Here is a 13,458-nt window from a genome sequence, read left to right as displayed (position 1 = left end):
TCACAGCTCACATTAGGAGCCAGTCCACCTTATCACATTATGCATACAAATTATCCCAAAAAAGTTGCTCCCTAGATACCCCCTTGTTGGGCTAATGCATTAGTCAAACCATTTTCTGATTTGTTGACCAACCTAAAGGTGGCCTCCACCTCTCTTGCTAACTGTCTGATTTTCCTCATGAGCTGTCTGTACACACAAGGTCCTTGGCTGTTATTAATCTACATCCCACTACCATCATACAATCCCCATTCAATCTCCACCTGTCTTAGATTCAGCTGCTTAGCAAGTTTCAGATCTTGCAACAGTGCTGAGATTTCTGCTGACAAGGAGTTTTCATTATACTATTGGGCCTGAGAATAAATACCACTAATGGGCCATTACCATCCTTGGAAGTTCCTCCTACGCTCAATGGACCAGGATTTTTTTTTTTTCGATCAATAACTGCAAATTCATTAGAATTAAGAAATATGTGTACAGAAAAATACAAAGACTGGGATATAAACTCTCTTATCTTCCCCCAAGATTATGTTTTTACAGTTGTTCCCAGAACATATTTTCTCTTCCCACCCCTTGCTTTGCTAGTACATCAGCGAAGCAGTTTGCATTTCTCTTGACCCGTTGTATTCTCACTTCCATATCTTTGGTTAACCAATTAAACCTTTTCTTTTCACTGTTGTAGTGCCACAGCTTCATTTCTTTACTCATTAACCATCCCACGACCAGCTTTGAATCTCCTTCAATAATTAGTTTTCTCGTACTCAGCAGTCTTGCTCTTTGTACTCCTATCATAGCCATAACCTCTGCTCTGAGATAATCCCTCACTCCAGCTGGACCACAAGGCTCTAATCTTCCCCTCATATCTGAACACCCCTCCAGTTCCTGAGAAACCAGGATTCTCTATACTATTACCATCGGAGTTAAGTTTAATGAATTCTGCATTCGGTGGAGACCACAATGGATTGGTGGGGTTCTTTTTGTGGACAGATTCTGCCACTTCCTTCGAGTTCCTATGTAGATCATCCATTGTGATAGAAGAGAATAGTTCCAAGGATTTTAGCCAATGTATAGTTTTAATTGTGGCAGATTCAATTAAAGCCTCCCTAGTCCTTACTACTTTCCTTTCTTGAGAAAATTCTTGAGTTTCTTTCCTCCCAAATTGTTCATAGTATAGCTGCCCTTCCACATCTCCACATGATTCTTCCCTTCTTTGGCCATTCAAAGGTTGTAGGGGCAAAGAGGTTAGGAACATCAGCCTGTGGATTCCACCTGCACCCAAATAAAGAAACAAACCATTCTCACAAATATGCAATGAAAGGATAGGAAATCAGTAAGTGGTAGACTGGTAGCATGTTTCACCATTAGTCTTACACAGAACACATCAATTGGGAGACAAACACCAATTTGGTCTTTTTGTTTGGAGCAAGTCATAGGTATTGATCCTCTTATGAACAACTTCCCAACAAAAAACTGCAATTCTGGGTGGCACAAGGTTGCACCATATCTCTTCAGCAGGGAAAGAGCTGAAATAGGTAGTGGAAGGTTTAGATAGGGCTTTGAAGAATGAGGCACAAGAAGCAGGCCCGAAGAAGAGTAGGTCCAAATACGACTGTTAGGATTGACAGGGTCTTGGAAGACTTCTTGTAGGGTGTGAACTAGGTTAAGCGTATTAGGCATGCCAGAATCCCTTATTCCCCTTCTAAAACCCATCCCAACTGAAACCATTGTTAGAGTTTGAAGGACCCAAGAAGTTGGAGATTAGAAGATTATGTTTAGAAGATAAAGCAAATAACGAGGGGAATTGATCTTTTAGAGGGGAGTTTCCAATCCAAACGTGTCCCCAGAATTTTATATGAACTCCAGAGCAAAGGTCATACTTGACGAAGGGGAGGAAAGAAGGTAGTACTGCATTGATAGCTTTCCAAGGAGATGCTTGAGTTTCCATAGCTAATGCTTCAACATCCCGCCCATTGTCCGAGAGCCCATGAATGCTGATAATTACTTTACACCACAATTTGTCCCTCTCTAAAGGCGTCCTCCACAGCAACTTACCCAACAAATCTAAGTTCCTTCTCAGTACATTCCCTAGCCCTAATCCTCCAAGGGTTTACTTCTTTTAACTACTTCCCACTTGACCCTATGGTCCCTCCCGACTCCCATAAAAAAATCTCTCATCAATTTTTCTAGTCTTTGACCAACACCTTATGGGAGTTTGAAGACTAACATAAAGTAAACTGGAAGGTTTGCTAAAGTTGACTTAATCAGTATGATCCTTCCCCTTAGTGATAAGTACCCTTTTTTCCAGCAAGCAAGTCTCTTAGTAAATCTTTCCACGATGGGGTTCTAGAAGCTTGATTCCTTTGGGTTGGCTCTTAGGGGTAAACCTAAGTAGTTGAGAGACCATTGCATTACATTGCATCCCAAAATTGAAGCACACTCACAAATTTCCCTTCTTCCATATTTACATCTGCTATGCAACTCTTTTCAAAATTAATCTTTAGTTTTGACATTCTCTAAAAGAGTTGTACCATCATCTTCAGGTTTCAAATCCTTTCTAAATCCTCCCCATCACAGAATAGTAGGGTATCATCTGAACATTGCAAATGGGAGACCAGCACCCTATCCCTTCCTACTCTTCATCCTTTCACTAAATGTCTTGAGTCAGCCCTTAAGATCGGCCGACTTAAAACATCTGCAATAAGAGTGAACAAAAAAGGGGATAGAGGGTCTCCCTGCCTAATTCCATAGATAATAGGGAAGAAGTCCACCATTGCTCCATTAACTATCACTGAATAATGGCAATTTTGGAGATAACCCAAAACCCACTTGCACCATTTTTCCCCAAAGACGAAATGTTCTAACACCTCTAATAGGAAAGACCAGTCAACCAAATCATAAGTTTTCTCTAAAACCAGTTTACAAATGATACATTTTTTTCTATTCTCTTTAGTTCCTCTACACATTCATTTGCAATCAATATCTGATTAGTGATTTGCATGTTTTGAGCAAAAGCTCCTTGATTTGGAGTGATGATAGAGGGGAGAACTTCTTTAAGTCTATGGGACAAGACCTTAGCAATTATTTTATAGAGGCTATTTACCAAGCTGATAGGTGTAAAGTCCTTTGGGTGAGCGGCTCCAGACTTTTTAGGGACAAAGGCTAAAAAAGTGGCACTCAACCTTGGGTTTATCATACCCTCTCATGAAACTCAACAAAGACCTCTAGCAAATCCTCTTTAAGAATGTCCTAACATCCTGGTAGAAGGCCATATTAAAGCCATATGTCCCTAGAGCTTTGGATCTATCCATAGAGAATATTGCCTCCTTAATAAAATCCTCTCTATCCTTAACTTAGGATCTTCCAATAAGTAGGGCCACTCCAAACCTTCAACCCATACTTTTTCAAAAGGGCCTTCTTATATATGGATCTGAAATGATTTGCAAAGGCCTTGACAATATCTCCTTGTTGGGTAAGAGTCTTCTCATCTATCTCCAATTTGGTTACAAAATTCCTCCTTCTCCCATTAACTATTGCATGAAAAAACTTTGTATTCTTATCCCCTTCTTTCATCCATTTGTGCCATGACTTTTGTCTCCAACTAACTTTCTCTTTGTATAGGATGTCTTTCAAGTGCTTCTTTAGAGTCCATCTTAACTCCTTATCTCTCTCCTCCAACAAACCCTACGATTCCTTCAAATCTAGGTATTTAATCTGATCAAACACTTCTTGTTCATTTTTTCTAGTCTCCCAAAATGCTCAATATTCCAAGTCTTGTTTTTTTCCTCAAGAGCTATAACTTCCTATGGAACTTCATTCCTTTCCATTGAGTTTTGGGGTTAGATTCAAATCACAAATCCTTCACTTTTTGGATAAACCTAGGGTGGCAAAGCCACACATTTTCAAACCTAAATGGGGTCAGTCCTGCACCTACCATCTCCTCCTTGCCTAACGAAATTGGTTAGTGATATGAAGTGACTCTAGGCAAAGCCTTAGATACAATGTTACCCCAATGGTCCTCCCAATCCAGAGAAAAGAGAAATTTGTCAAGCCTTGAGCAAATAGGGTTAATCTGGAGGTTTGACCAAGTGAAACTATTATGGAGAAGGGGCAAATCCTTAAGCTCAACTGAATCAATAAATTGATTAAACTTTCTCATGCTAGTCGTGATTCTCTGTTTCAGATTATTTGTCTCTTTTGTGAACCTAAAAACATTAAAATCACCTCCAATGCACCAAGGCCCTTCCCGAAGCCCTTTGATGTCACTAAGTTCATTCCGCATTTTATATCTCTCCCTGTAATAATTGGGCCCATAAACATTAGTCATCACCCATTCAAATCTATCCCCCACCTGTCAAAATTTGATAGATACCAAGAACTTGCCAACCAACTCTTCTACTCCTAACGCCTCATTATTCCATAATGCAACTATGCCACCTGAGGAACCCCAAGAAGGTGTGTGTGCCCAACTAATTCCCCTCAGATTCAAATTCTGCCCAACTAAATGGTAGAAATCAGAATGGGCCATTTTTTTTCTGATTTAGACCCCCTATTACCATGAATGGAGTAGACCCTTAGATATTTTGTGGGCATTGAAGTGGTGGTTTGAGAATGACATTTTAATGTCTTAGACTAGTTCATGGGAGTTAAGCTAGATAAACTCCTATTTAGGGCTGTAATCGGATTGGATTTAGATAAGATACAATCACATCTGAATAAGAAGGGCAGTCCAGTGCACGAGGCTCCCACCAATGTAGGGTCGTGGGAGGGACAGATGTATGCAATCTTACCCATACGCATACAGAGAAGCTGTTTTCAGGATTTAAACCCTGGTCACCCAGGTCACAATGGAGCAATCCAACCATTGTGCCAAGGCCCACCCTCATCATGCCACATCTGAATTTGATCCAATTATTGAAGCTTCAATTCCAAATCCACTTTATTGTCATTAAAATAAAGAAAAGAAAGAAAAGGGTGGGGAGTTAGGAAGGGAAGGAGATAATAGGTAATAGATAATAGATGGATGGATGGATGGATATAGATATAATGAAAATTTAATTGGACCGGATGGGATCAAATCCATGTAGATAGATACATTAGATCGATGGATGGATGAATATACATATAGTAAAATTTAATTGGAGTCAAATCCATGTAAGACCTGATTATTAAATTGATGCAGATTTTAACATCCAAATCTAAAATAATAGGATTAGATGCTTGATTGGGTTTTGGACTTTTAGAGTCTACTGAAAGTCCAACTCATATTGACTCAAATCATAAGTTTTGTGGTGATCAAGAGTGTCTCACAAACTGGTTGGGACGCTTTTGTACCTATGCTTGATTCAACCAGATACTTTGTTGCTTGATGACACTCTAGGCAAGGTATTCCCCTATTCTAATCAGGCCATCTACATGTTGAAGACTTCACAAATGCAAACTGGTTTTTTGTTCTAGCTATGGTTGCTATATCTTTTTTGGTGTTTAACCTAATTTTATGGAGAAATAAGAAGTGATCATTAGTTGTGAGGTCAAATGCTGAAGTAGAATAAAGGGCTATGGCTCATTGAGTATGCTCTTTTGGGCAAGTTAGGGGTTAATTTTGAGGGTCAAATAATGCTTTACTGTGACAATCAAGTGGCGATAAGTATTATTGCATATTAGTGCAATATGACAATACCAATGACATTAAGATAGATCAACATTTCAGTAGGGAGAAAGTTATAGTAGGAGTATTTTGTTTATCCTTTGTGGCATCTGAAAATCAGTTAGTTGATTTATTTACCAAGGGAACAACTAAAACCAAATTAGTAAATGATTTTAGGCAATCGTGTGCATACTGATACTTATGTCCATCTTGAGGGAGAATAGTGAATACACTGTACTATTCACCTTAGATGTATTATATTGTCTTTTCCTTTTAATATAAGTTAATGAAACAAATATGGCAGAGTTCATCTACTATCTTTTCAATCTTAGTAGCACTACATCTTTATCGAGTTTTAAAGAATTATCATTCTTGAATAATAGCTCTAAATCTTGTAAAAAGAGAAACTTGGTGGCAGTGTTTCTCATCTTTCTGGCATGAGCGACTCCATCTTTGTTGACCATTTGACTTGAAAGATAAAATGATCTCATTTATGGGCAGCCTTAAAATTTTTCTTCCATTTTCGATAATTTATTTATAAAAATAATTATTTTTTTATCATACTTTTCTTTGTTTTACATAAGAAATTTAGAATATTTGAGATATGTTAAATTTTCTGAGTTTCTTATTTTAGGCCCTATTTGGTTCAAAGGAATAGGGGTCCGGAATCGGAATCAGAATGATTTCAGGTGTTTGGTTGGATGGAATTAGAACCTGAATCCCTTCCCAAAGGAATGTTAATCCCCCATTTGAGGGAATGACCATTCCTGACCCACCCCTAGGAACCGGAATCCCATTCCCGCTTCTTAAAATAAAAAATAGCATAAAAGCCCTCAAACCCTTTTCACTACCCGATTCCAACTTTCTAACCCTCTCTCCCTCATCTCTCGTCCCTCCTTGCTTGCAGCTGAAGTTTGAAGAACGGATTTGGATTGAAGCTCCGACAACAGCAAGGTAAGTCATCGTGGATTTTGCTCTCTCCTCTCCTCTCTCTCACACTCTTTTTCATTCCTCCTGTCCTTTTGTTGTAGACTAGACTAGATCAGAAATTATTGGCTTCTATATCATCGATCGAGATGTTGAGGTTGATGATGCGGATGATCGGAGGGTAGAGTGGGTTGTTTTGTTGCTGGTCTTGTAGAAACAGGACTTGGGAGACTTCGAGGATGAGCACGGTGAAGGATTGGAGGGGGGGAGAGAGAGAGAGGTAGAGGGAGATGGTGATGGCGACGACTTTGTTTTTGGTTTTGACCACCGTTGATGCCGGGATGACTCAACCTCACGTGGGGTTTATTCCAGATTTGGCACCTTGTCCGATCGGTAGTGGTGATGATGGTCCGATGAACATTACTGTTGCTTCTTGTTGTTCATGGGTGTCGTTCCCTAATTCACCGCGTCATTCACTCTAATGTTTTCCCCTTTAAGTGCTTACTAATATTTTTTTATAATATATAGCTTTTTATAAATATTGTTTTAAATTATTTTTAATATTTATATTTTATAATATAAATATTTAATGCACTTAGGTTGGGCTTAGGTTGGGGACCGAGCTCATGTTGCTAAATTAGCTCTGACCATAATCTGGCATAAATGTATGTGTTTATGTATGCATATATGTATGTTTATATGCAAATGCCTCTATATCTATATAGTTGGGCTAGGCTCAAGCTACCTAAGGGCTATTTGAAAATTAATATTCAAATTCGTATTTGTTAAATATTTGAATATTTGATTTTTCAATTTGACCAATTAATTATTTTAGATAATTAATAAATATATAAACTAAATATTTTATTTATATAAAGTATATGAATATATAAATTATTTATATAATTTAATTATTTTATATATAAATTATATAAAACAATTAAATATTTTATATATTATATATAAGAATTAAATAATCAGTCGAATTCAGATATTTATTGAATCAAATCAAGTCATATCTGATTCGAATCTGATTAGCTATTCGATATGAATAGGATATCTGAATTCAATTGATTAGATATTCAAATTATCCGAATTCGATTCGATTATGTTGAATCTCGAATTCAAAATTAGATTTTTGATACCGTTGATACCCCTACTCAAATGTTTTAATTACCACTTTATTAAAATATTAAAATACAAAATCATCCCTTTGAAATCTATAGATGAGGTGTAGTTTTTGTCCAATAAGAATTCTAGAAAGAGAGACCCATTCACACTTATAAGTAGTATGGATTCTTGTTATATTATGTTAATATGAATTGTTCTTTTGAGCCGGCTGGATGGTTATTGTGGCCCATCTATTCTTCCCTCTTTTCTACTCTCCTGTTTTCTCTACTATTAATGCTTGTAGGTTAGCAATTAAACATGGTATCAAGTTGTGAAGATCTATTTTCTCGTCTTGATCCGACCTATAAATCTCTTCTTTCTCACTCTTTTTTTGTCTAGTTTTTGATAAAAAAAACCCTTAATCTATTCATTGCCCATAAAAATATTTCTATCTAGGGTTTCCTTTTGGGTGTAGGGACCAAAATGGAAGGTTTACAACTTTAGTTTATGCTCTACTAGGCTTCTTTTAAAGTCTTTAGTCATTCTGCTACTAGGGAGACTTGTTTTGCGGCAAATCTAGGAATAGGACTGAGTAGACAATCCTAGTTCAGTCTCGTTTAAGCTTCTGGATGTGCCGATTACATTTGGTCATCTTTCCTAGGTTCGGGAAGGTGCAGGTTGTCTGTAACTATTCAAAAATTTGAAGCTTGTTGCTTTAAATTGTGCTTTGGCTCTAGTTCTCTCGAGGGCTTTGTGATGAGCTGGAAAAAGCTCAAAGAAGGTTTTGGTGGGGCACCACAATTAACAACAAATGTAAAATCAGCTGGCTGAAGTGGTGTCAGGTTTGCAAGAAAAAAAGGAGGGGGGTTTGGGATTAAGAAGTATTAGATGTTTCAACTTAGCCCTTCTGGTTAAGGAAGCATGGAGGCTCTACCACAATCCCTGTTCTCTTTGGGCAAGGGTATTCATAGGTATTTCCCAATTGGAAGTTTACTACATGCTAAAAAGCTTTACTGGGTGTTGTGGGGATGGAAAAGTCTTTGGGAAGGGAAAGAGCTTATGCTTAAAGGATGTTTCTTCGAAGTAGGGGATGGAGTGAACATAAATATGTGGTTGCATCCTTGGATCAAGGACCATCAGAACCTTAGAACGGAATTAACTAAGCCGGCGTGTTGTCAAATAGAACAGGTAAGTGATATCATTTGCGTAGAGAGTAGAATTTGGAAGGCTGAATCCATCAGACAGTGGTTTCTTACTAGAATAGGTGACAAAATTCTCTCAATCAGCATATCATCTGACATTGGCCACCCAAGATGCTGTTACAAATACCCACTCAGAAGTTACCTCTGAGGATATAAGAGCTTGGAGGAAGTTCTGGAAGCTAAACTTCATTCCAAAAATTAAAAGTTTTGGGTGTGAGTGTTCCATGACAGCCTTGCAGTTGGCGTGAATCTTAAGGTTAGGAAAGTTATACAAAATGACACACATTGGATCAGTGAAGCAGCTCTAGAATCAGTTAGCCACTGTCTATTCCAATGCCATTGGGCCAGGGCGGTCTGCTTCTCTTCCCGTTTGGTCTATTGACTAACCAAGGGGATCACACTTTTGCTTTCCAGCCTTTTGAAAGAATTCTAATGGCAAGATTTCTGGATTCAGAAGTGTACCCAAATGCTTTATCTATCTTTGCTTTATTTTGGCTGATTTGGAAAGGTAGGAATGATCTTATTTTCAATGAAGTAAACTTTGACATTGTTGATCGTGCTTCTATGGAAATGAGCTCTGTCCACAGCCTTCTAAGGATGGAGATTGGAGCCAACTCAAGTCCAAATTGAGTTGGATCAGGTATGACGGGCCTTCCACGCAAGTTTTGCTCACATAAGAATAGATGGTGCCTTCTTAGGATTAGGTAGGGTCGGTTATGATTTTACAACCTAGGTGGGGCTTTTTTTGTGTTCAGAAGTTGAGGCAGACGTCCCAAGACCCCCCTTTTTTCAGAAGCTAACGCCGTACTCAAAAGCATGAAGACAACTTCGTCTCTGGAGCTCAAAAGCATTGAAATTGAGTCAGACTGTGTCGAACTGGTGAACATTCTAAAAGGAAAATCTCTGCTTATGATAGAAATTTGGTTTGTTTATCTAGATATCAAAAGTGTTTCCAAGATTTTTGATCAAGTGTTTTTTCATCACATTCCATGGGCTTACAACCCTGTGGTTCAATAGAGAAGAGAGGAGAGAAAAGAGAAGAATCTATTTTGTTAATCTAAAGCTAGCGGCACCTAAGTTAGTATTTATACTTAGGGCGACAACTCGTAAGAAATACAAGAAGAATGGTAAAAAATGCCCCTACTAGGCCTTAGGCCGCTATACATTACAACACTCCCCCTCAAGATGGAGCATATATGTTAATCATGCCCAACTTGTCACATAGTTCATTATGCCATAAATAGTAAAGACTCTTTGTAAGAACATCTGCTAGTTGTTCATTGGAACTGATGTAAGGAATGCAAACTTTTTCCTTATGAAGTGTTCATCAACTTCAATATGCTTGATCCTATCATGAAGAACTGGATTGGCAGCAATATTAATGGCTGCCTTATTGTTATAGTAGTGAGACATTGGGCTATCAACAGAGAGACCCAACTGTCCAATCAAATTATTTACCCATAGTACTTCAGCAATTCCATGTGCCATGGCCCTATACTCGACCTCAACACTAGATCTGCCACAGTAGTTTGTTTTTTGTTTCTCCAAGTAACTAAGTTTTCACCAACAAAGGTATAATATCCACTAGTTGATTTCCTATCATTAACTGCCCCAACCCAATCTACATCTGTATAAACTTTCACTTTCATATGATCATGTTTCTTGAAAAGTAATCCAGTTCCTGGATACTTTTTCAGATATCTGAGAACCCTCTCAACTGCTTCTAAATAAGAGGATGTTGGTGCATGCATAAACTGACTAAGTACATCGACAACATAAGCTATATCTAGCCGAGTCATTGATAGGTAGAGAATTCTTCCTACCAGCCTTTGGAATTTCTTGACATCTGTCATGGGTTCTTTAATACAATCACCAAGCCGATGGTTTTCCTCAATAGGAGAATCTACAAGCTTTGCTCCTAACTTTCTTGTGTCCTACAAGAGATTTAAGACATACTTCCTTTGAGAAATGAAGATGCCCTTTTTTGAACGAGCAACCTCAATACCAAGGAAATAACGTAGTTATCCTAGATCTTTCACCTCAAACTGCATAGCAAGAGATTCTTTGATCTTTTTAATCTCAGAGTCCCAATTCCTCGTAATCACAATGTCATCAACATAGACAATTAATACCACAACATTCTTTTGGTTTCTCTTGACAAATAGAGTATGGTTAGATTGGCATTGCTTGAACCTAATTTGTTAAAGGGCCAAGTGAAATCTACTGAACCAGGCCCTTGAGGATTGTTTCAAACCATATAGAGATCTTTTTAGTTTGCAAACTTTCCCTTCACACCCTTGTGCTACAAACCCAGGAGGCTGAATCATGTACACTTCTTCTTCTAGATTCCCATTTAAGAATGCCTTTTTGATGTCCAGTTGGTAGAGCTCCTAATAAAAGTTAACAACCAAGGATAGTATAATTTGAATAGTGTTCATTTTAGCAACCAAGGCAAAAGTCTCAACGTAGTCAACCCCATACACCTGAGTATACCCTTTTGAAACTAACCTGGCTTTATACCTCTCAATTGACCCATCTGCTTTATGCTTTACTATGAATACCCACTTGCATCCCATTGGCTCTTTGCCTTCAGGAAGATTGACCAAATCACAGGTGATGTTTTTGTGAATAGCACTAATTTTTTCCTTCATTGCTTCTATCCATTCAGGTATAAATAAAGCTTTTGCAACACTTTTGGGAATGAAGACATAATCAATGACAGTAAAAAAGGCACAAAATGAGGGAGAAATGTTTTCGTAGGACAAGAATTGAGCAATAGGATGCTTAGTAGTACATGATCAAACTCCTTTTCTATGAGCAATTGGGACATCAAGATCAAGATCATTCGTAAAGTCATCAATAGCAATAGGTTCAGTAATATCAAAAAGAACATAGGTACCTAGATTTTCCTTCAAGGAGTCAGGTGGTGTTGGATGTATAGTCTAAAGTTGTCCACAACCTTTGAGTTCAGCTGTCCCTTACAGTGCCTCAAGAAGACACGAACTGGAGAGGAGTTAGAAATATATGGAAAATGAATTTGAGGAGTTGGAGCTTGCCTCTCCTCCTAGAGGCTTGGAAGAAGGGTTCAGATTTAAATGACACATCTATCAACACAAAGTACTTATGTGTGACTAGATTAAAGCATTTGTAACCTTTTTGAGAAGAGGGATAATCCAAGAAAACACATGGAACAGATTTGGGATCCAATTTACCCCAACTGGGAGGGAGATCATCAATAAAACACTTACACACAAACACATGTAGGGGAATGGAAAATAAAGGAGATTGAGGAAAAATAAGTTGATGTGGGGCTTTGTATTACAGGAGGCGCGATGGCATTCGATTAATAACATAAGCTGCAACCATCACAACATCAACCCAAAACCATTTTGGAACATGCATGTATCATACTACAGGCAACTTCGAGGAGATGACAGATCTTCCTTTCAGCATTGCCATTTTGTTGCGGTGTTCTGGCACATGAACTTCTATGAAGAGATTCATGAGAGGAGAAAAAGTTGGCTAAGTCATGATGGAAATACTCCTTCGCATTATCCGATTGGAAGATTTGGACTTCAACATGAAATTCAGTGATAACTATGCGATGAAAATCTTACACAATCTTGGGTACCTCTTCTCTCAAATGCATGGGATATATAACCAAGTGTATCTCGAATAGTCATAAATAAAGCTGATAAAGTACTTGTACCCACCCTCAGTAGGTATGTTTACAGGGCCCAAACATCAGAAAAGACAACATGGAAAGGCAAAGTAGATCTTTTATTATTTGATGAAAAAGTTGTTCTACAATGCTTGCTCTGATGCCATGTAGTTCGATAGAAAAGAGAGAAGAGAAGAGAGAAGAGAGAAAAGAGAGGAAACTATTCTGTTAATCTAAAGTTGGCGACACCTAAGTTAGTATTTATACTTAGGGTGACAATTCAAAAGAAATACAAAAGGAAATGGCAGAAATGCCCCTACTAAGCCACAGGCTGCTACACATTACAACAAACCCCTATGCGCACTTCCTTTCCGGTGAGAGATGTAAATTCGGTTCTTGGTTTTCCTTTCTAGATGAGCATCACTCCATTTGTAGTAATATAAACTCATTAGGCCCTGAGCCTATGCTTTTAATGAACTAAATTAAAGAAAAAAAGTATAGAACAATTTGTTTGTGTGTGACTTCAGTAGTAGTTGTGTGCTTTGAGGTAAGCCATGTATTCTATTTTTGGAAGGTGTCTTCTAGGAATAGACAACTTGTTAGGAAGTCTTCTAACTTGATAATCCCAACTTGCACAATTGATAAATAACTAGCATGCTTTTGGATGAGTACAATTCAGAGAATGGTAAATTTTTTTGATGTTATTCATATTTTTAGGGTTTTCATGGGATATATAATTGGGAAAAAGAAGGAACCTAAGGAAGAAGATGCTGAATATTCAATTTGTTATAGAGAAAATGCAACTGTTATGTCTTAGTTATTGGTTTCCATGATTCCAAGGGTTTCTAGGATTGTCCAACACTTTTCTATTGCATTCAAGATTTGGGATAAGGTTTCTAATTCTTATGGACAGTGGA

This window comes from Nelumbo lutea, chromosome 8 (assembly GCF_056320005.1).
Source record: "Nelumbo lutea isolate HS-2025 chromosome 8, American lotus-T2T, whole genome shotgun sequence".
NCBI lineage: Eukaryota > Viridiplantae > Streptophyta > Magnoliopsida > Proteales > Nelumbonaceae > Nelumbo > Nelumbo lutea.
The sequence above is the reverse complement of the archived record's forward strand: the minus strand, read 5'-3'. Positions refer to the sequence as shown.